Source organism: Ipomoea nil, unplaced genomic scaffold, assembly GCF_001879475.1.
Source record: "Ipomoea nil cultivar Tokyo-kokei standard unplaced genomic scaffold, Asagao_1.1 scaffold1612, whole genome shotgun sequence".
Taxonomy (NCBI): domain Eukaryota; kingdom Viridiplantae; phylum Streptophyta; class Magnoliopsida; order Solanales; family Convolvulaceae; genus Ipomoea; species Ipomoea nil.
In genome coordinates, this window is record NW_017618040.1 from 465,200 (window position 1) to 488,970 (window position 23,771).

The window sequence follows — 23,771 nt, forward strand, 5'->3', positions numbered from 1 at the left end:
TGTTGAGTTGTTGCATGCATGAGATTGATGCATGAGAGATATTTCTATGTATTATCTATATCGGTGAGGTTTTGGAGGATCCCGTTTGGACTATGTCCTCTCGGATGATTTTATGGACATTGCGGTCCCAGTATATGTAACGCGGCGTATTCCCACGTTACGAGGTTGGAAACTGCCCGCCAGGCTTGGAATCCTGGTCAGGGGGTGTGCACACTAATAGTTCGATACCTGATTCCACAGAGTGAGAACCACGAGATTGGTTCCGTAGACGGTAGGAGATATTGGGTCGGATTTACGCCGCTCCCGATGGGGCAATTCACGCTACGGTGAAACCCTGAGCCGTCTACGAGTGAGAAGAAAAGAAAGCGAGTCAAGAGAGACTCAAGAGAAAAGAAAGTGAGTCAAGAGAGACTCAAGAGAAAAGAAAGTGAGTCAAGAGAGACTCAAGAGAAAGAAAGCGAGTCAAGAGAGACTCAATGAGACCTCCATAGAAAATACTCTATTTTTACAACGAGTGTACACGAGTATAGTATGAGTATAGTATTGCACCAGATTGCATATGAGTATGAGTATAGTATTGCACGAGATTGCATGTGACTATAGTATTGCACAAGATTGCATTTGAGTAGAATATCGTATGTATTTGTATAATGAAAATGTTGTTTTAAGTTTGTGCATCGAGCATGAACGTATAGTCATATTTGAAGCCTTGTATATCCAGTTTATGAGATGAGAATTTGAGAGCATGAGAATACCTATTATATAGTTTATTAGCATGATATTACTTGTAAGCATGAGTTGCTTGTTAAGTTTATTGTGAAGTTTACATGTTGAAGTATCTAGGTTGTTAAGTCTTATGCTTGAAGCATGTTTGTTGATATTATAGGTTGCAAGCATCTAGAAAGTATATGATAGATCTAAAGATGTATATGAGACGAGTTTGCTGTATACAAGTGAAATCAAATGTTTTCAAAGTATATTCTATAGTACTTTACAGGGTTGAGTGTGGTTATACTTAGCTCCGTGCTAACGGGTGTTTTCCTATTTGTCTATGTGTTGCTTGCAAAACCCCTTTCAGGTGGGCCCAGCAGTGAGAAGTGATCGAGTTAGATTAGTCTCGTAGTTTGAGATGTCTAAACTCTTATGCTTTGTTGCTGACTTTATTATCCAGATTTTAGACTTATGTCGATTTGTAGACTTTGATGATGTAGACTTTTGGGATGACCTTTTTCCCCCTTATGATTTCAGTTTATATTATGAATGTTAGATATTTATTTTGTTTCTAGTTCTACCCCTTAGCCTGTGCAATCACCACAGAGTGGTGGTTGTGGCGGTGACATTCCCACTAGTTATGTTTTAGCTATTTATTTCCGCTGCTTAGTTTATGATAATTGTGGTTTAGATTTATGATTAAGAGTTAGAAAAGTGGGGTGTTACAGTGCATCCCCTGCACAACCGCACAAGACCTGAATTAAATATACATATATAATAATGACATGCGGTAACAAACCTGCATTACATATCACATAACTACCGAATACATAACACAGAACCACCCTATCCACATACAACAGCTGCACCAAAGAATTCAAACGCATTACAAAGCATGCAAAAACCAGTACACCCATCACACACTCCAACACTACACTTCACTTATGGTGAGGAACAACAACGGCCCCGAGAATTTCCTTGTAGAACGCTGCATCCAACTCGCATGTGTACTGACCAACGTTCGCAGGAGGTATCCACACCAATCCAACTCTCTAATCCTGGCAACATCACGGAACATGTGCATAGTCCTCTGGTTTGCATACCCATTGAGCGTGCTTGTGATGAGGGTGCTAACCATCACCACGCAAAAATGTCTCTTAAACCACACGTCGCCCCCCTTTAGTTCCAACAACTGCGTTGTAAGCGCTTTCACGGTGATATTACCCTCCTATTTTTTAACTTTATTCCTCTACGATCGTAAGTCGGGGCATTCCACTTGGCTATCACGCTCTGTAATGGGGATCGATCCATTTGGAAGTCCTAGCACCGCCGCCACATCCTCCCTCGTAATGTTAATGGACCTGCCGTGGCTTAGGTTTATCTTCATTTCCACGGGGTCGAAATTAGACACCAACCAATGCCCGAGGAGCAGGGGTAGTTCCTTGACCCTTAACCCCAGCAGCCCTCCCATGCCCATGGCATTCACATCTTGCCGCTGCCGTATCGTGAGCGAGGCAACAAGGCGAGTGAGCTCCCTCAGGCTTCCCCGTGTCTTGATCTTGGGGAACAACTGGCTTTCACGGGCCGCCGCACCATGCACTGGTTCTGCATCCTCGAGATCTTCAGAATCCTCCAGCGGTGTTTAGAACCCCTGGTCTGTATCACTATCGTCATCACTAAAAACAACCAGATGACCATCATCCCGACCTGGAGCACCACAACAACATTCCACATTAGATTAGTGCATTACAAACTATAAGCGTAGGTTATAATTCCCAACAAGACCAAAATAGTTCTTTAAACACTATAATTGAAATTGCCAACACTCCCTGACATTGACTTGCTTGCGCCCTTAACCAGCCTCCATTTTCACTCCCTATTCCCACATTAGTCTAATGCATTACAAAATATAAGCAAAGCATATAAACTACGAAACAAAATCCAACCTCTAATTCTTCATTCTACTGGAATTAGTAGACATCAATATATGAGATTGTGGAGAAGGGAAATTCTAGGCTCTGAGCTTTACATTTAGCTACTGAAGGGAATTGCTAATTTTCTAGGTGTTGAGGATTAACTGGTAACTAACTCTGTTTTGCGTTTTTGATCATATGATCTTTTTGGTTAGTTGGTGTTTAATTTGGCTGAGAATTGCTTTCTTTGCACGACATAAATATATGAAATTGTGGAGAAGGGAAATTCTAGGTACTGAGATTTACATTTAGCTACTGAAGGGAATGACTAATTTTCTAGGTGTTGGATTGACTGGTAACTAACTCTATGGCAATGCTTCACTGTTATTCTATACCACATAACAGGACCCTGTCAACAAGTTTATTGAAGTTACACAGCCATGCTTACGCCCTTAAACAGCCTCCATTTTCACTCCCTATTCCGCATTAGACTAGTGCACTACAAAGCATATAACCTACGAAGCAAACTGCGACCTCTAATTCTTCATTCTTCATTCTATACGGAGTGAGCAGATACGAGTGCACTCCAGACTATATGTGAGCTAAAACTACGAAACCAAATGCGAAAATAAAACTACGGAACTAGATGTGAAACTAAACTTGTGGACACACACAAAATTAACCCTTGGCACACTGTTTCAGTGTATATACAGGTTACACACTCATGAAAGAATACAACCGAGATTATTGCTGCCCAAAAAAATAATCAAGAACTAAAGAAAAGTATGTAGAAATCCGACGGCGAATACCGGCAAATTCTGTAGCCCAACAGCCGGACTTGACCACCATCATCAGTAGACCCACAGCCCCCGCCAACCCCACACCCCGTAAGCACCCCAATTTCGGAAATAGCAAGTGAAAAAACATAGAAACCATATGGAAATGCACAAACCTCGCATGCCCCACTGGTGCGCGATCCGATGCCGTGCAGATACCCTAGCCGCAATCCCCGGGACAGCCTGTTCAAACCTGACGCGATCGGTCGCCGCCCGGCCCGGCGTCTGAATGCTCAGGACGCCTCCGGAACCTGTGCAACGAAGTCGACGACGGAGTCGTCGGCGAGAACGAAGGGTGTGACCTACCCCTCCTAGAACGACGACTGCCACCAGACCGAGCCATCCACTTATCACACCTTCCTCCGCGCGAGAACGCCGTCTCCACAGAGCTGCTCAAACTGTGCTGCCAACGGGTTGAAACAAACACACAAACCCCGACCCCCCATACCCCAGCCAAATTACAAATTCACCCCCCTTCCCCAGCCACTAATAAAATGGTGGATCTGGCAGGGTGCACCCGGTGCGTGTGCACTCTAATTTGCAACCATAGATCAGCATAATCACACAATCAGCATGAGTGCACACGTGCACACATTAGTAGAAGTTCACACCTGAAGTTTTACCTATATATATATATACATACATATACATACATACATATATATATATATATATATATATATATATATATATATATATATATATATATATATAGAGAGAGAGAGAGAGAGAGAGAGAGAGAGAGAATAGGGTTCCAATGAGAACACTTGCTTAGGTGAGAACGTGAGAGCAAATCGTGTGCATCCATCTAATATTTTTTAATGGTCTAGTTTAGATTAAGTGTATGCGAACGCAAATTAAATGTGTGCAAACGTGATTAAGTGTGTGCAGCTGCGGTTGATCTAGATTGGTCTAGGTGACATTGTGAGATCAAACCTTGTGCACCAATCTAATAAATTTAGGAAAAAGTGTCAAATTGGCCCCTAAGTCAAGTGGATAGTGCAATTGGGTCCCCTAAGTGGAAAAAGCTTCATTCAAGTCTTCTAAACCGATAAAACTGTTCAATTAAGTACAAGTTGACTTGTTTATCAGGTTAAATGCATACGATGTTGACACGTGTCTTTATTTTATTTTTTTATTAAAAATATTATTTATTATAAATTAATTAAAATAATAATAATAATAATAATTAAAAAAATTACAAAAAATAAAAAATAAAAACAGCCACCGGCTGTCCGCGCTGGACAGCCGGTGGCTATCTTCCTTCTTCAAGGACAACCATGGCCGGCGGCCACAGCTGTCTAAGGAAGACGGCCATGGTCGTCTTCTAGATCTGGACGAAGGCAATGGCCTTTGCCGCCGCCCTCGTTCCAGACGGAGGGGGCCATGGCCATCTTCCTTTGTTGGTCGTGGCCGGACGGCCAAGGTTGTTGTTGTTGTTGTTTTTTTTTTTTTTTTTAATTTTTTTTAAAATTATTATTATTATTATTTTAATTAATTTATAATAAATAATATTTTTAATAAAAAAGTCAAATAAGGACACATGTCAACACCGTATGCATTTAACCAGATAAACAAGTCAACTTGGACTTAATTGAACAATTTTTACCGGTTTAGGGGACTTCAATGGAGCTTTTTTCACTTAGGGGACCCAATTGCACTATCCACTTGACTTAGGGGGCCAATTTGACACTTTTTTCCATAAATTTAATGGTCTAGACCGATGTAGATTAAGTGTGTGCGAACGCGATTTATCTGGATTGATCTAGACCATTAAATAATATTAGATGGATGCACACGATTTGTTCCCACGTTCTCACCTAAGCAAGTGTTCTCCTTGGAACCCTCATATATATATATATATATATATATATATATATATATATATATATATATAGTAAATTAGATTACAAAAATTTTTAACTACGTACCTGAATGTAAATTTCTTTGATAAACAATGTGTAATGGTGGATAGACAAATTTCTTATATTTATAAATGACTTTTAATTTGACGTAAAAAAGGATAAATACGTAATAGAATAAATTTGGTAGATTCTCAGTAGTCCGGAAAAAAGAATCCTATCTCCCCTACGTGGGATTTAATTTCTTTGATATTATGGAATATGATTTCCATTGACTCGAACTTTCCTAAATCAAGGATTGCATCAAGAGGGAACCCTTCGACGTGACAAAACCGTTGGACATTAAAATCCAATAGAAACCATGGTGGTATCGGCATAGGAATCGCAACGAAGAAGAAGAAAGCATGGAAAGAGAATATTTCGGTAGAAATCTATATTGGAAAGACCACTTTGCCCTTATGATTTCAGCACTAATAACCCAATTAAATTTATTTTTTTTTGACTATTTTTAGCCGACAATTTGATAAGATTGACTGAAATTGACAATTTTTAAACTTATAAATCAAAACTAAATAGATGACAATTTTTAAACTCATAAATCAAAATTAATAATACCCTCTATCATAGGACATTAGGAGCAAAACTGATAAGTTATATATATGAAATTAAAATGATATGTGGTCAAGTTAATCATTGTATGGCTGCTTGGTCAAGTTAATCATTATTTTTTAAAAGGAGTGATAGGGAACTCCATCTACATGGGCAAATTATGCTGTGCGTATGCACCATGCATGGTGCATACGGATGCAAAAACGACATCGTTTTATTAAAAACGCGCGTCTTACTTAAAAAAAAAAAATCAGTTTCGATTCCCAGCAACAACATTATATTGTGCATAATTTGAACTAAAATTCCAGAATCGATGAACTAAAATTCTAGAATCTATGAACTAAAATTCCAGAATCTATGAACTAAAATTTCAGAATGAATGAACTAAAAATCCATAATGAATGAACTAAATATCCATAATGAATGAACTAAATGAAAAAAATCAGTTTCGATTCACGTTTAAATATCCATAATCAATGAACTAAAATTCCAGAATCTATGAACTAAAATTCCAGAATCTATGAACAACATAATGCTGTTGAAGGAAATGAAAATTGAATTTATTTTTTTTTAAATGGGATGCGCGTTTTTAATAAAACGACGTCGTTGCACAGCATAACGATCCATCTACATGACTACATTTTAAACCCCAAGGAAAAATGGAAAAGGCTCCTGTTATCAGGTTGTCATAGCAAGCAATAGCAGATAAACGGATGCACAGTTTGTTTGAGCCCGGGTTCAAATCGGGGACCTCTAATGTGTGAGACTTTAGCGTGATAACCAACTACACCACCCAGACAACGATGCTACAGTACAAATAATATTTTCATCTTTTAAACTTTTAAGAAAGTTTGAACTTTTCTAGCTACCAAAAGCCATCACAATTTTTGTAAATTGCAAACGCCAATTCCTTAAGATATGAAGAATTCATACCGGAAAGTTGTTAATCAACTGACGCTATTGTCTTCATTGGCAGTGAAATGATGAAATCTGCCATTGAATCTCTCTGTCATGCCAAGAGGCTTAGGGAAGCTCTGGCACTTATCCTCCAGAACCCAACCGGAGCAGACTACACTGTGTACTCGAAACTTCTTGATCTTTGTATCGACAAATGCCATGGCCATTTGATTCACGCCTATTTGATAAAAAATAATTTTCCCACTAACATACACCTGAACAACAAGCTGATCATATTCTATTCGAAGTTTGGTGACATGGAAGTCGCTCACAAGGTGTTCGGCGAAATGCCTGAGCGAAACTTGGTTTCTTGGACTGCACTGTTGTCCGGGTATTCTAAGAATGGCGACTCAGGAGAAGCTCTGGGGGTGTTTTCTACCATGCACCGGGAGGGTTTAAGGGGCAATCAGTTTACTTATGGAAGTGCCTTGAAGGCGTGCACCGGTTTGTTGTGTTTGGATGGAGGGAGGCAAGTGCAAGGGCGTATCCAGAAGAGTAGATTTGCTGAGAATTTGTTTGTGCAGAGTGCATTGCTTGATTTCCATTCGAAGTGTGGGAAAGTGAAGGATGCTCGTCGTGTTTTTGATTCGATGTTGGGGAGGGATTTGATTTCATGGAATGCAATGATTGGTGGATATTCTTTTCAGGGGTTTGATGATGATGCATTTCTGATGTTCAGGTTGATGCTTAGAGAAGGTATACTTTGATGTTTGCTGTTTTCAGTATATATACATGTCATACTTTTGCAGCTACCCTGCCAAAAATATTAGTGATAAATAAAGCATTTAAATCGACTTTCCATGAATAATCTCTCTGAATGTGAATTGTGACTTTTTACTTTAAATAGTTAGAAGGATTGAAATTTCATGTGATGTTCTATGCCAATTTCAAAGTGACTGTTTTATATTCATTGCTCGTCATGATGTGAAAAGTTGGATATGTTCTATTTTGTGGTAACTTCCTATTTATTACCAACCCTATCATATAGTTGAAACTTGGCTCTCTTTAAGCTATAGATTAAAGGAGCTGTGTGCTTTTGCTAATCTATAGCATGGCAGCTAACTACATTTTAGATAATGACTACTTCTAAGTTTTGAATTATGCCGAATGCTTTTCATGGTTACTCATTTAACAGTAAGCAACTAGATTTGATTGGTTGTTTATTATACGCTTATTTTACTCCCATAATGATGATGTTAATGTAGGTATGCATCCTGATTGCTTCACCTTTGGAAGTATTTTGAGAAACTCATTTGGAGGGTATAGGTTTGCTGGACTCGTGAAGGTCAGCACAATACATGGCTTTATCATTCAGCTTGGTTATGAGTCACATAATGCCTTGAAGAATAAAGACACCATAGCATGCACTGCACTAATTACGGGGTATGCTCGTGAGGGTAGAAGCAGTGATGACTGCCTGGAACTCTTCTCGGAGATGCACCGAATGCATAGGGGAATTGATAGTGTAATATTGTGCTCGATGCTCAATATATGCGCTAACTCAGCATTACTGGCTCTAGGAAGGCAGATGCACTCTCTTGCATTGAAATATCAAAATAACCATGACATAGCATTGGGGAACTCTTTGATTGACATGTACTCCAAAACAGGTGAACTTGAAGATGCAAAGAGAACTTTTGATCACATGAAGGAGAAGAATATAATCTCATGGACATCAATGATCTCTACATATGGTATGCACGGTCACATAGACGATGCAATTTTGCTCTACAAGAAGATGGAATCTCAGGGGATTTATCCAAACGATATAACGTTCTTGTCTCTCTTCTCAGCTTGTAGCCATACAGGGTTGCCTGTCGAAGGTTGGAAATGCTTCCGCAACATGGTTGGCAAGTATAAACTGTTGCCTCGGCCAGAGCATTATGCCTGCATGGTAGACCTTCTTGCACGAGGAGGCTGTTTGGAGGAAGCCCATGATTTTATATGCGCGGGGACCCAACGCCTCTCTTTGGGGCTCAATTCTTGGGGCATGTAGTATGTATGGAAATATGTCTCTTGGAGAAGAAGCAGCAAAGCACTTATTTAGTATGAAACCCCACGAGTCTGCTAACTATGCTGTCCTAGCTAACATATATGCATTGGGAGGTTTATGGCAGAGGGCATCTGATATAACGGAACTTATGGTGAATAGAGGGTTATTGAAAAACCCTGGCTATAGCTTTATCCAGTCAAAGAGTAATAAGATAGCACTTGTTCCTGCTGGTTGATACAATAAACTGATCTAAGTCAGTCTTCCTTAAGAATGTTAGATCCAGGTGCTTAAATCTAGTTTTGAATGGTTTTTGGGTCAGGGCATTGGAGAAACAGAGCAAAAGTCACCACTTTAATAGCAAGGTGGGGGTCTTCGACTCCTACCAACAACATCTTGGAGCTAGGACACCCCAAGCTAGAATTTGGGCTCTTGGGCTCCCCAGATTGGAGATTGGGCTCCTCAAGTTGGCAGAAGTGTGGAGATGGATCCCTTGTGCGTGGAGTCAACGATAGGAATTGATTGGGAAGCTGTTTGGTGACTCACAATTTACCTCCTTCAGCAACTCTTGGGCAAAGGTTCTAGGAGCTTATGATTAGTTTAGCGTAAGTTGAGAAACTTAATGTATCAAAAAAAATTGAAGCTCGAGTTCAAAGTTGACCGAGCTCGAGCCAAGCTTTGACCGAGCGGATCGACGAGCCACGAGTCTAAAACATTTGAGCTCGAGCTCGATTCAATTACGAAACGAGCCGGCTCGAATTGAGCTTTGACCGAGCGGCTCCCGAGCTTCTCGGCTCATTTACACTCCTACTTGAGCCTCTGGTATGTCTGTGAGAAAAGGAATTCATTCTCTATGCTTGCAGGATTCAGAAAATGCACTGCTCCTGAACTGGAAAAATGTTCATTTTCACACAACTCAGCCGACTCCAAAGCCATTTCACATATACTTGACATTTGCAGGATTCTGTTTTGATAATTATAGATTTATTATAGCACAAAATTTGTGTGAGATCAGACTATCTCACGTTGAATGAATCCTAATTATGTAATGCTATTAGTAAAAATGTAATAATTTTTATAGATCAATATATATTAAATTTTCATTAAAAATATTACTTGTTTCTTAAACAATATAATGCTCCGTAATTTTTATCATCTTCCCCCTCTCTCTCTCTCGAGTGGACCTATTTTCTCCCTTTTCTCTAAAGCATTTCATACATTCCACGTATAGCCCGGAATTAGTACTATAATTTTGGCGCCGTCTGTGAGGACCGTGACAAAGAATTAAGTTCCTACCATCTAAGAAAAATCTATGGAAGAGGTTCTAGAAATGTAGAGGGGTTTGAACCAAGGCGCTCAAGCTGTTGGGCTGGTTCCCCAACCACTCCACTAAGCTCGGTTAGGTTGGTGTTTCCACCACCGGCACCCTAAGCCCGGTCAGGTCGGTCATGCCGCCACCGGCATTGTTAAGTCCGGGAAAAGTCCCGGCATCAAGCCCTACTACGTAGGCAATTTTTGGTCTCCGGATCAATTGGACGAGGCTTCGACCGTACGACCACAATGTCGCGTAAACTTCAAAAACGATCGCAATGTCGTGTAAACTTCAAAAACGACCGCAATGTCGCGTAAACTTCAAATACGACCGCAATGTCGCGTAAACTTCAAAAACGACCGCAATGTCGCATAAACTTCAAAAACGACTGCAATGTCGCGTAAACTTCAAAAACGACCGCAATGTCGCGTAAACTTCAAATACGACCACAATGTCGCGTAAACTTAAAAAACGACCACAATGTCGCGTAAACTTCAAAAAACGACCGCATTGTCGCGTAAACTTCAAATACGACCGCAATGTCGCGTAAACTTCAAATACGATCGCAATGTCCCGTAAACTTCACAAATGACCGTAATGTCGCTTAAACTTCAATGTTCGGTTCACAACCGATCTGGGCAAAGGCCCGAACAAACGACTGCAATGTCGCGCAAACTTCAAGATTCGGTTCACGATCGATTTGGGCATAGGCCTAAACAAACGACCGTAATGGCGTACACCGGCATCATGAGATCAATCGGGTCATTTCTCGATCGCAATCAAAGTTGCAAGGCAAACTTGGGAAACTATCGTATCTACTCCCTTATGTTGACGATCCTCGCAACTAAGGGAGTGGGGGGCTACACCAGTAGCCTCGTTCGCTTCTCAGTCGTTTCACTAAAGTGCTTCCCAATCATCGCTCATTCACTTATTAGCCGTTTCACTAAGGTGCTTCGCGATCATTGGCACTATGAGTTTGTCCCGGTGCATTGGCATCATAAGCTCGATCGGGTCATTTCCCGATCGCGATCAAAGTTAAAAGGCGAACTCGAGAACCCATCTTATCAAACTCCCTTATGCTGACGATTCTCGCACCTAAGGGAGTGGGGGGCTGCATAGGTAGAGTAGCTCGTGCGCTTCTCGGCCGTTTCGCTAAGGTGCTTCCCGATCATCGGCACTATGAATTTGTCCCGGTGCATTGGCATCGTAAGCTCGATCGGGTCATTTCCCGATCACGATCAAAGTTAAAAAGGCGAACTCGAGAACCCATCTTATCAAACTCCCTTATGCTGACGATTCTCGGACCTAAGGGAGTGGGAGGCTGCATTGGTAGAGTAGCTCGTGTGCTTCTCGTTCGTTTCGCTAAAGTATTTCCCGAGTAGAACGACATTCCCGATCTCGCTATTGTTAGACCATCGGGTCTCCTAGTGTCCCTTCGCCTGGTATTTTCGATTCGTAAACTGAGCGCGTCTCGCCATTGTTAGACCATCGGGTCTCCTAGTGTCCCTTCGCCTGGGATTTTTGATTCATAAACCGAGCGCGTCTCGCTGTCGTTAGACCATCGGGTCTTCTAGTGTTAGATCGTAGAAAGTTTGATCCCTAAATCGCAAATTAGTCTGACCTCCCGTTCATACCCAGCAACCCGGTCGATAGAGCGATAAGTAGACCTCTAGATCGCAGCTAACTCGATCTCCCGATCTTCGCTAGCGTCCCGATCACCAGGTTGGTAGGTTCCGACCTCTCGCAAATCGTGTTGCAAAACCAACCCCTAGGTCGCGCAACCCCTTTTTAGTCCAAAAGACTGTGTTTAGGGTTGTACTCTTTTTCCTTAGCTATAATTTTTTCCCACTGGGTTTTTTCCTAGTCTATGGTTTTTTAACGAGGCAACCGGTGCATGTCACGGACCGTACAATCATTTTTCCAGCCCGAATCCTTCCTCATTAACTCATCGTCAGGGCACTGACTTGGGGGGAGGGGGGCTTCTTGATGGGGAATATACCCCGGGTTCAGGCTCCCCGTACGCTCCGTGCTCCTGCTTGGGTTGGGGTCAAACGGTTCAGGTCCCGGTCCAGGGGTCAAGGTCAACCCACCAACCCTTGACCCTCCAAGTTAGAGGCTTCTTTCCTCTCTCTCTCTCTCGAGTGGACCTATTCTTTCCCTTCTCTCTAAAGCATAAGAACAATGATGAATAAAAGAGATCTACATTTTGTTTTACTACGATATTGTTCATACACACATACATATGGTACATACATTCCACGTACAGCCGGAAGCCCAGAATTAGTACTATCATACTTCATGTTTGTTAACTACTTGTGAGTATATGATTGTTGGCTCAATCTTCTTTTCACACTCTAATTTCAAATAATATTTTAAAACAGCTTATTAGGCTAGGTGAATTTGAATATGAAGGTTTAACTTGGGCTAGGAAAAATGCTAGTTTTGTGTTTTAATAAGTCCTCGACCACACCGGGTTATAGGGTGATACGTAGGATTAAGGATGATGCCACAAGTGAGGTCCACACTTGATAAGTCAGGTTTGCCATGACCAACTCACGACCGAACTCATTCCGAGTTTCAGAAAACACTCAGTTTTCTAAACTCGAGGTTCCTTGAACTATAAGAGATCTTGGAAAGAATTGGGAAATGTGACCTAAAGATTAGCTTTGCTAACCAAATTGGTCGAGAATTTGGAATTTATGGGAGAAGTATGTTTGTGATTCATTGCATTAGATCCCTTTTGAAGTGGTAAAGTTGAATGAGACTTCAACTTATGAAGGAAGTCTGATATGGATCTTAGGGTTATGACGCGTCAGACTCGAGGAAGAGGAGCATCAGTTCGTCAAAATGTGGTGACCGAAGCGCTAAGTCGAAGAAATCACGTGAAGTTAAGAATCTTTTTCCATCTTAAAACTGAATTCCTCTCTTTTCCTTAACTTATCGAATACCCTTTTTGTTGAGAAATCCTTTTTGCCTTTTAAAACCACGTTCTTGTTTTCTCTTCAAATTGATCCTCTGCAAGGTGACCACCTTATTTCCTAAGTGGTAGCCTTGATAACCTTGATTCTCTTCCCAACCAACGTTGTCTTTGAGTTTAAAACCTAAACTCTTCATTCTTTTTTCCCTATTGAACCGAATCTTTTTCAAAACCGAGTATATATTCCCTAAAATATTTTCCCTATTTACTACCGTACTAGTTTGACTCTTTATCCCCAAAATGAGTTCTAGCTTCGGGGACGAAGCTGTTTTAAGAGAGAAAGAGTGTGACACTCCGTATTTTCCTAAACATTATATTAAATATAAATATTTTTCAAATAAAACTATTTACCTATTATTAAATATTTTACTAAAACTATATATATATATATATATATATATATATATATATATATATATATATATATATATATATATATATATATATATATAGTTATTTTAAAATGGGCTTTGGTCAACTTATTATATGAACCATTATTTTACCACCCAAATGCCTTAAGCCCAAAATGATTTTATCCCTATAGTGTATCAATTATCTAAGCGTAATATATATATATATACATTATATATAATTATTCTTGAGCCCAAATATTTTATTATTTAAGCCTATCATGTACCCTAAGCCCATATATACATATGTCAATCATTATTGTGTGGACCATGGTCCATACAAGTTATGTGAACCGTATTTAGTATATTATAAAATAATGTACATTTAGTAAAAAAATAATGTGCATTCAGCACAAAAATAATATATATTATAATCAGGGGATGTACATTATTTTTGTACTGAATGTACATTATATAATATAATGTACATTCAGTACAAAAATAATGTACATTTAATATATTAAAAATGTACTTTTTGTTATGGTCCACATAACACTGTGTGGACCATTATCCACATAACACTGTGTGGACAATAATTTACCTACATTTGTTGATATATAAATATATATTGTAGTCTCGAACCATAACCCAAACCCAACCTACTTGGCCCAACCTTTTATATTTAACTAGTCCAATCCTTTTTCCAAAAACCCTACTAAATATGTTTTATATATATATATATATATATATATATATATAGGGATGCACTCAAGTGCGAATAAGTGCCCAGGAAGGAAGTGCGAACGAATCAGCCGCGCGACACGTGTCCAGATCTAATAACTTAAAAAAAAACGCGGTGGTATTTTCGTAAATAATTGAACATCTAGGTGCAAGTAAAATCATTTACAAGTGCACCTACTTTCACCTATAAGTGCATGTAATTTTGCCTTATTAACATTCACTTCCCTCAACCATTCATTCACCTGGGTGTGCTTATAACTATATGTGCAACTATTTATAACTATAGGTGCAACTACTTATAACTATAGGTGCACCTACTTTCACCTATAAGTGCATGTAATTTTGCCTTGTTAACATTCATTGATCTGAGTTCAGCGGGTAGTAATACCCCTGAAAACCACTCGCAAACATTCATACACCTAGGTGCAACTACTTATAATTATATGTGCAACTACTTAGAACTATAGGTGCAACTACTTAGAACTATAGGTGCAACTACTTAGAACTATAGGTGCAACTAAGTATTGATGCTCAATGTAAATTTTTACTTGCACCTATAATACATTTTATATGCACTAGTAATACATTTTACTTGCACTTCGATGTTTAATTATTTACGAAAATTCCACCGCGTTTTTTTAAAAAATCAGTGTTTCTCATCCATTAGATCTGGACATGTGGACGGACAGAATCCATTCTTATTTCGCGCCTGGGCGAAGCATTCGCACCTGAGTGCGATTATATATATATATATATATATATATATATATATATATATATATATAGTCAAGTTCCTGTGAGGTCAGGTTTTCCCGTGCGGCATACACCATTAGGTATGCAAAAATGCACCACACAGTGTTCGTAAATACACCATTATGTGTGGTGTTTTTTGTTTTTTGTTTTTTTTTTTTGTGTGGTGTATTTTTTGACATTTCATTCTGGTGTATTTTCGAACACTATATGGTGCATTTATACATACCTAATGGTGTATGTCGCACTGACCGCACGGGAAGACATGACCTCACACGAATCAAAATCTAGATATATATATATATATATATATATATATATATATATATATATATATATATATATATATATATATATATATATATATAGAGAGAGAGAGAGAGAGAGAGAGGAAGGTTCAATTGCGGCAGTGTCTTACGATGTTGCGTCACCAATAGTTCAACAAATATACACCATCAATGTTAGGAAAATACACTACAAAAATACGCACAAATTAGGTACGCATCACCAAAAACACATCATTAGGTGTGAGTAAAATCACCGTGTTGAGAAATATATCATTGGGGTTGGTGAGTTATATGGTGTATTTTTTGGGTCTGTTTGTATTTTTTTGTAATTTTTTACATTTCGTTGTGGTGTGTTTCCTTTACCCCGTTGGTGCATGTTGTTAACTTGGTGTATTCTGAAATTCTGTCAAACTTTCTTCTATATATATATACTATTATTTGCCCTGTGCGATGTACAGAGAAAAATTTTATAAGTATTGTTGTAATGTTATTATACAAAGCAAAATTAATTTTATTAAAAATGTAAATATAGTTATACATTGTAATATTTAAATGTTAAGACAATAAATCTGACAAAAAATGCATTCATATTCCTAATCTCATTTGCAATAATGATCTTACAAAGTTAAACGGACAAAGAAAGACCCGGACCACCTCGTGGTTTACAAACAAAAAAAATAATGATCTTACAAATCTATTAATATGCATTCACACTTAGACGGGAAATTTTTTTCCCTACTTGATTTTATTTTACCTAACTTTCTTTATAAATTATTAAAACTAATCAAAATTACAAACTATTAAAAAGTTAGTATATATATATATATATATATATATATATATATATATATATATATATATATATATATATATATTAAAGTTTTAATATAACAAATGTTGGGCTAATATATAATTACATTTTTTAAAAATTTATGGGCCAAACTTGTATATATATTGCTGCAGCCCATTTTTCCAAAGCCCATTTACACTTTTGGAGGGAAATCTAGGATTTTGCTATATTATATATAAAGATAAAGATAAAGATAAAGATTAATATATGTAAAGATAGCTTTGTATTGCCTTCTTCTCCAAAAGCTCCAAGTAACAGCTCTTCGCCTCTATCATTCGAACTACCCAACAAAGCAAGACCATGAACCACCATTCCTTCTCTTTGTTAGCTGCCTCACATCATCCCTATAGGCTATAGCCATCTTCCTTCTCCCTCTCGTCCTTTTCGTTGGCAGTGACCATCGACGGCGGCGACGGCAGGACGTGCAGCGGTAATGGATGAAGCTCGGCGAGCAAGGCAGTAGCTCCTCTGGTCGACGGTAGTGTTGACTCAAAGTATTTTGTCAAAGTTATGTGCAAAAAGAATTCCAGTTCTATAAAGGAATATCAGTCCTAAGAGGAATAATTATTGAAGAATACTAGTTCTAAGGGGATTTGTTGTTGAAGATTTTGTAGTTCTATTTTGATTAGGAATAGTTTTTTATTCACGAATCTGTTAGGAATATCTATTATAAATAGGGGATGTCCTTTATTGTAGATTTCAAACATTCATGATCTAATTGTGAGGTACGAGAGTCTTTGAGAATAGGATACTAAATTCCCCTAGAAAGTAGTACATGTGTTTATGTTTCAATAGTTTGGTAGGAAAGATCATTCTATTGTGTAATCTCAGGTTCCAAACAGTGTACTTTAAATATTGAGCTTTTAGTGGATTTAGGCAAGTTCTCAAATTGAGAAGTTCCTCGCAGATTAGGGTTGTTTGCCCGAACTGCGTTACATATTGTTTGTGTTACAACTTCAGTTTCGGTGATGCACTTTACAAATTTTCAATTGGTATCAGAGCCAAACTGCTTAAATTATTAGCAGGATCCTAATGGAGTTTCTCAGAGAAGGACTGTCAAGCACCAGGCCCCCTGCTCTCGTTGGTACAAATTTTTCCTACTGGAAAGCTAGAATGAAAATCTATATTTTGGCACAAGGAGAAGGAGTTTGGGAAGCCGTTGAGAAAGAATGGAAGAATCCAGTTGATGATAAAGGTAATCAAAAACCTAAAACAGGATGGAATGAAGAAGAGCGAAGGGAATATAATTACAATTCAAAAGCAATGAATGTCATCTATGGAGCGGTAAGTGAAGATACTTTCAAACTAATCGCTACCACTGGCATAGCTAAAATTGCATGGGATATACTATGTGATCATCACGAGGGAAATACTTCTGTTAAGCAATCCAAGCTGCAAATGATATAAACACAGTTTGACAATTTAAAAATGGAAGAAGATGAAGATATCTCACAGTTTAGTGCAAGAGTTTTAGGGATTGCTGGAGATGCGTTTAACCTAGGCGAACCTATTCCTGAACCTAGGCTCGTCAAAAAGGTCCTACGTTCCCTACCTGAGAGATTTATGATAAAGGTTACAGCCATCCAAGAAAACAAAGATCTAAACACCTACAAACTCAGTGATCTAATGGGAAATCTTCAAACATATATATGAGCTTGAGATACTGCAAAAAGGGAAAAATAATGACAAAGGAATTGCGCTCCAATCAAAGCAGAAAGAGAGTCCAGAAATTGATACTGAAACCATGGAACAATCAATTGCTCTCCTAATAAAGAATTTCAACAGAGTTCTCAAAAAATTCAACAAATTTAGAAGCAAAAATGCTTCAATCAATCAAGGGAACTTCCCAACTAGACAAAATCAATCTATTTCAAAAGGAAGGGAAAGTCTAAAACCTGAAGGAATTCAGTGCTACGAGTTCAAGGGTTTGGACGCATCCCGTCAGAATGCCCAACATACTTTAAAAGGAAGAACAAAACATATGTGGCAACACTAAGTGATGACTCAGATAGTGAAGAGACACCAACACTAATTTCGTAGCATTAACCGCAAATCATGAGAATGACAACGGAAACGAAAATGGTATGCAAGAACTGCTAGAGTCATATACCCAATTGCATGCTAAATGGGAACAAATCATCAAAGTGAATCTAGAGCTCATGCAAGAAAATCAGTTTCTAAAAGGTGAAAAAGAGAGAGAAGAAAAGCGCCTCAAAGAAACTCAAAATGAATTATTAGAATCTAAAAACAGAGAGGCCAAACTGTTACAAGAAATCAAGGCACTAGATGGATGACCTAGATCTCCAAATCTAGCATCCAGTGAATGCCACTCTTCTGAAAATCCTGAGGTGTCACAACATCACTTTCAACACCGAAGGAGAATCAGATGTTATTACTGCCACAAATTGGGACACATAAAGGCGTACTGCTTCAAAAGACAAAATGATCTCTATTACAGACAAAACAACAGAGATTGGGCAGTACAAAGCAAAAATAACAGCAAGAAAGTATGGGTAAGAAAGGAACAAACACAAACTGTTGCGTATACCTCAGAAACAAGCCAAGAACAAAGTGTTTGGTATTTTGACAGCGAATGTTCAAGACATATGACAGGAAATCCACATTATCTTGAGAATATCCAGTACAAAAATGAAGGGCATGTCACTTTTGGAGATGGTGGAAAAGGACAGATTATCGCAAGTGGTACCTTGAATGTCCATGGACTGCCCAGATTACCAAGAGTCTTTTTGGTACAAGGACTCAAAGTAAACCTTATCAGTATAAGTCAACTGTGTGATGATGAACTCAAAGTAGAATTTTCCAAAGAGAATTGTAAAGTCTACAACCAAAAACATGAATGTGTTATGATGGGGAAAAGATCATCTGATAAAAGCTACACATGGGATGGTGATCTAACCTGTCATTAATCTACCATCAATCAAACACCACTGTGGCATCAACTAAGGGGGAGAAAGACAGAGACCAAGGTGTTTGCCAAAAATTTGACAAAGGGGGAGAATGTTGACTCAAAGTATTTTGTTAAAGTTATGTGCAAAAAGAATTTCAGTTCTATAAAGGAATATCAGTCTTAAGAGGAATAATTATTGAAGAATACTAGTTCTAAGAGGATTTGTTGTTGAAGATTTTCTAGTTCTATTTTGATTAGGAATAGTTTGTTATTCACGAATCTGTTAGGAATAGCTACTATAAATAGGGGATGTCCTTTATTGTAGATTTCAAGCATTCAAGATCTGATTGTGAGGTACGAGAGTCTTTGAGAATAGGATACTAAATTCCCCTAGAAAGTAGTACATGTGTTTATGTTTCAATAGTTTGGTAGGAAAGATCATTCTATTGCGTAATCTCAGGTTCCAAACAGTGTACTTTAAATATTGAGCTTTTAGTGGATTTAGGCAAATTCTCAAATTGAGAAGTTCCCCTAGCAGATTAGGGTTGTTTGCCCTAACTGCGTTACATATTGTTTGTGTTACAACTTCAGTTTCGGTGCTGCGCTTTACAAATTTTCAGGTAGTATCGTTAGTTTCCGGCGGAAACTCCGACAAGACTTCTTCTCCCAGGGTCGAATTTTGGGCTGTGCAAGCAGCCCAATAGCACAGGGCTCCCAATTTTTGGGGGCCCCATATTTAATTTTTTTTCAGTTAAGAAATTTCTAAAAACAAATTTATAGTTAATCATAAAGACTTGAACGATTAAAAAGTCTACAACTCTTCCGATTTTCCCTTCCCCAAAATCACGCTCTCCTCATAATTAACATAAAATTAATTTAGCATTCAAAACTGACGTTCTGTTTCCCCCATTCCACAACGTTCTATACCATTTACTAATCACTACCATTACCAATACACTATTCATATTGTCTGAGAAGATTAGAACTATACAGTATTGAGTATTCATATTTGTTGAGAATATTAGAAGAAACAAACAAAAGAAAAAAAAAACGATTTAGTTTTTCTAATTTTCTCTCCTGTTTCTTCGTCTGGCAATTGGCAGAGTAGAGGCCCAGAACACTGAGACGTCTGGGAGCAGTAGAACACTAAAATCAGTAGACATAGCCGTAGGAATCAAATATTTAGAATTTTAGAGGAAGACAAGAACTAGGAAGTGATCGAATTTCGTAGATTTTACAGGAGGCCAGGAGCGATTTCGGTTGGGGCACAGGCGATTGGGCGAAACTGCGGAAGTTCCAGGAGCCGAGGGCGAGCGCTTAGCGGAGCTGAAGGAGGTCCACCGTCCATGAAGCGCAAGGTCTCAGGCGCTGCTGGTGCTGGCCCACGCAGAATTTGTTTTCTGCATTTCTACAAGAGGCAGGAAGCTTTCCAGGTTGTTTCAATCCTTCACTTCAAATCTTTAATTTAATAATTTTATGCGTTATGTGTAATGTGTTTGTTCGGTTGTTCCGTAGTCACACATATGTGTTATGTGTTTGTTTCTTGAAAAAGTAATATATAAATAAAAATCATGTATTTTACGGTATTGATTCTAAAGAGTACTTATATTTTTCATAGGCCTCATTTATTTACAAAAAGAACAGGGCCACCAAAATTTAAAAACCGGCCCTGTCTTCTCCATCTCCCTCCGGTGAACCAGTGTGGGCGGTAGCGGTCCCGACATCGAGGAGCAGAAAGACAGTAGCGCGGCATCAAGCTGGGACCTTCTCTCCTCCGGCGCCCTTTCTCTCCTCTGTTTACGGCGTGGTGGTGGTGCAGCTCCGTGCGGAGGGCCTCGCGGTAGCAGTTGGCGGGGGTGGCAGTGGCGTGAAGCACCCTCGTGTGCTCTCTGTTCTGGCCAAGCTCATCAGATCGACGAAGTTCCGGCCCTTTTCCAGCGTGGCATTGAGCGGCTGAACGGAGCTTCCAGCGATGGTGGCTTAGCGGTGTGGACTGGACAGCACGTATAGGTGAGTTATTGTTCTACTTATTGAGGCTTAAGATTGATACCATAATGTTGATGGTGATGAATGAATTGTTGATGATGACAAGGCTGTGTGTTAATAATGATGATGTTGGGTATTGATGATGATGGGGTGGTGATGTTATAGATTTATGATGATGTTATAAGCTATGGATTAAATATTGATTTGGTGGGTTATTATTTAATGATGTTTATGTTTATGAGTTAACAAAAGGGATGTTTAGATTAGTTGGTAAAGGACACATTTAATCTTAGACGAGGCCAGACTTTGAATTCTCCTATGGCTTAACTTATTATTTTTTTTAAGTGACAGCTTTATTAAATGAGTGAGGATTCAATTTGGTTCTTAGGTGGTAACTTATGTCCATGAAAACTATTTTAAACTCCATATTGTGTATTCTTGATATTCTTGATGAATTTGAGCATAATATTGTGTTTATGCTTATTTTTAGAGCTTGTATGTTAGCAGTACACTTGTGTAGATGTGCCATTTCTTCTATTCCAAGTTATATTTGTTGTTTGATATGATTATTGTTGAGTTTTGTTGAGTTTTGAGTTGATTCTTGCATTCTGGAAATATTTTCGAAACACTACTGTTTTCTTCAGTTTTTTGGCTTCGCGGGGGTGATCAACGGGTATGGCACACCCACTGAACCCACCCGGGAGAAGGCAAAGGGGGTGTTTGACGAGGGTGGAGGTCCCGCCAAACCCTACTGTGTTGTTCCCACGGGGGTACTTGACGGGCCCGCGCTGGCCGCTGGTTCAGTTTTGATTGGCTTCTTGAATTGTTTTGTTGCCTCCTGTGCACTTTTGAGTATTTGTTGATGTTACCTAAGTCTATAGTGGAGTATTATGAGTCTATTGATTAGGATTTGAGTCTTGATTCGTTGTAAAGATCCAATCTTTATATTCGTTGGATTATTGTTGAATTCTATGTTGAGAATCCTTTGTATTTCCTTCGTAAGAATCCTTGTGAATATCCTATTGACGTGCATATGCTAGTAATGTTGCTTCTTGATGCTAGTATGAGCCCTTTTGGTACCCTTTTCTTGATTCTTGGTTGAATTGTTGACTTGAGATTATCTATTCATTGTAGTCTTTCTCTAGAATCCTTTTGATATCGAGCTATTGCTTTTGGATTATCTATTTCTTGTATCTTTCCTGAAATCCGTTGATATTGAGCTATCATTGTGAGATCATATCCTTGTTGTTTCTTATCTTTGGAATTCCTTGATCGTGAGCTATTGATTGAGATTATTCATTGTTGAATATGGATTATATCTCTCTTGTATCTTTCTTGAAATCCGTTGACATTGAGCTATCATTGTGAGATCATGTCCTTGTTGTTTCTTATCTTTGGAATTCCTTGATCTTGAGCTATTGATTGAGATTATTCATTGTTGAATATCCTTCTTGTGGAATCTATTTCATTGTCTTTGCTTAATCCTTGTTGAGATTGTTATGCTGGCACAGTGGACAGTGTGGGGAACTTTTGATTGACTTGAGATGACTTTTGAATTGCGGGCAACCTGGTAGAAACGTATTCTGGGTTGTCAGATCTAGTTTTACTTATTGGGGCCTAGAGATCCCAATAAGGGTGTATACACTTAAGGAATTAGAACTGCCTCCATTTGATTTGATTGATTGATTGAGATATTGTGTCCCTGAGTGGACTTGAGCCGTCTGGGAGCCCTCCACACTGATCCACTAACACTTGATTTGTTGACTTTGCGATATTTGAATTGTGAATTGTCCCTGTGAGGACTTTGAACTTGATATTGATATTGATTGTGTGACTATGATGAGAACTGTATTATACTTGAATAATGTGATTGATCTACACCTCTTGTTGTGCATAACTCGTTATTGTTAACTCATTGAATCATTCTCGTTATTGATATCCTTGTTGCATATTGTCATATCATTGAGTATACTTCTCGAGTTGGTCTTGATTTGATTCCACTCTCTATCATTTATTGAATTAGAGTTGATTAGAGAAATATATATGTATTCTCAAGTCTCAAAACCTATATTGAAGTATGAAAAGTATATCTATGTATGTTTACATATTGGAGTGGGGTTATTTAGCATCTCTCGCTAATTCTTTTAAAATGTTTTCAGGTTTGGATTAAAGGCCTTATCGAGAACGCGCTAACTGGAAGAGATAGTATAGTCATATCCTTTATGTTGAGTAGACCGTTTGATGAATATTATAGTTAGTTATGTGTAAAAGTGGTGTAATAACCTTATTGAATTATGAATTTAGTATTAGCCTGTGCATTTGGGTTTAGAATAACCTAAGTGTGGCAAAGCACCCATGTTCAGTCTTTCGCATTTTGAGAAAATTTCCTCGTTATTTTGTATAGTTTTGTATTTAGAATTGGTGGTGTTACAATACATCCACTGAGTAATATGTTCCTAAAATTGGGATGCATAGGCTTAGAAGATTGTTATCTTCAGGGGGAGCGACAACCCCTAATTGCACTAGAATGGACAATCTAGAGGACTTTTGAAATCCTGAAGATTATGCTCCGAAAGCATATGGTTCTACTCTTTTTCCCCTTAGCTAAGTTTTTTCTCATAGAGTGTTCTTAGGCTAAGGTTTTTAGTGATGCAACCGAAGTAGGTGCACTTGAGTGGATAATCCTGAAGACCCTTAAAATCTTGAAGATTATGCTCTGAAGGTATATGGTT

The 23,771-nt window shown here is 38.5% G+C and overlaps 1 pseudogene; it reads left to right on the top strand.

Annotated features, from left to right (window-relative positions):
- The first annotated feature begins 6,725 nt into the window (after positions 1-6,725).
- Positions 6,726-9,514, top strand: LOC109191016 (annotated as a pseudogene).
- The last annotated feature ends 14,257 nt before the right edge of the window (positions 9,515-23,771 follow it).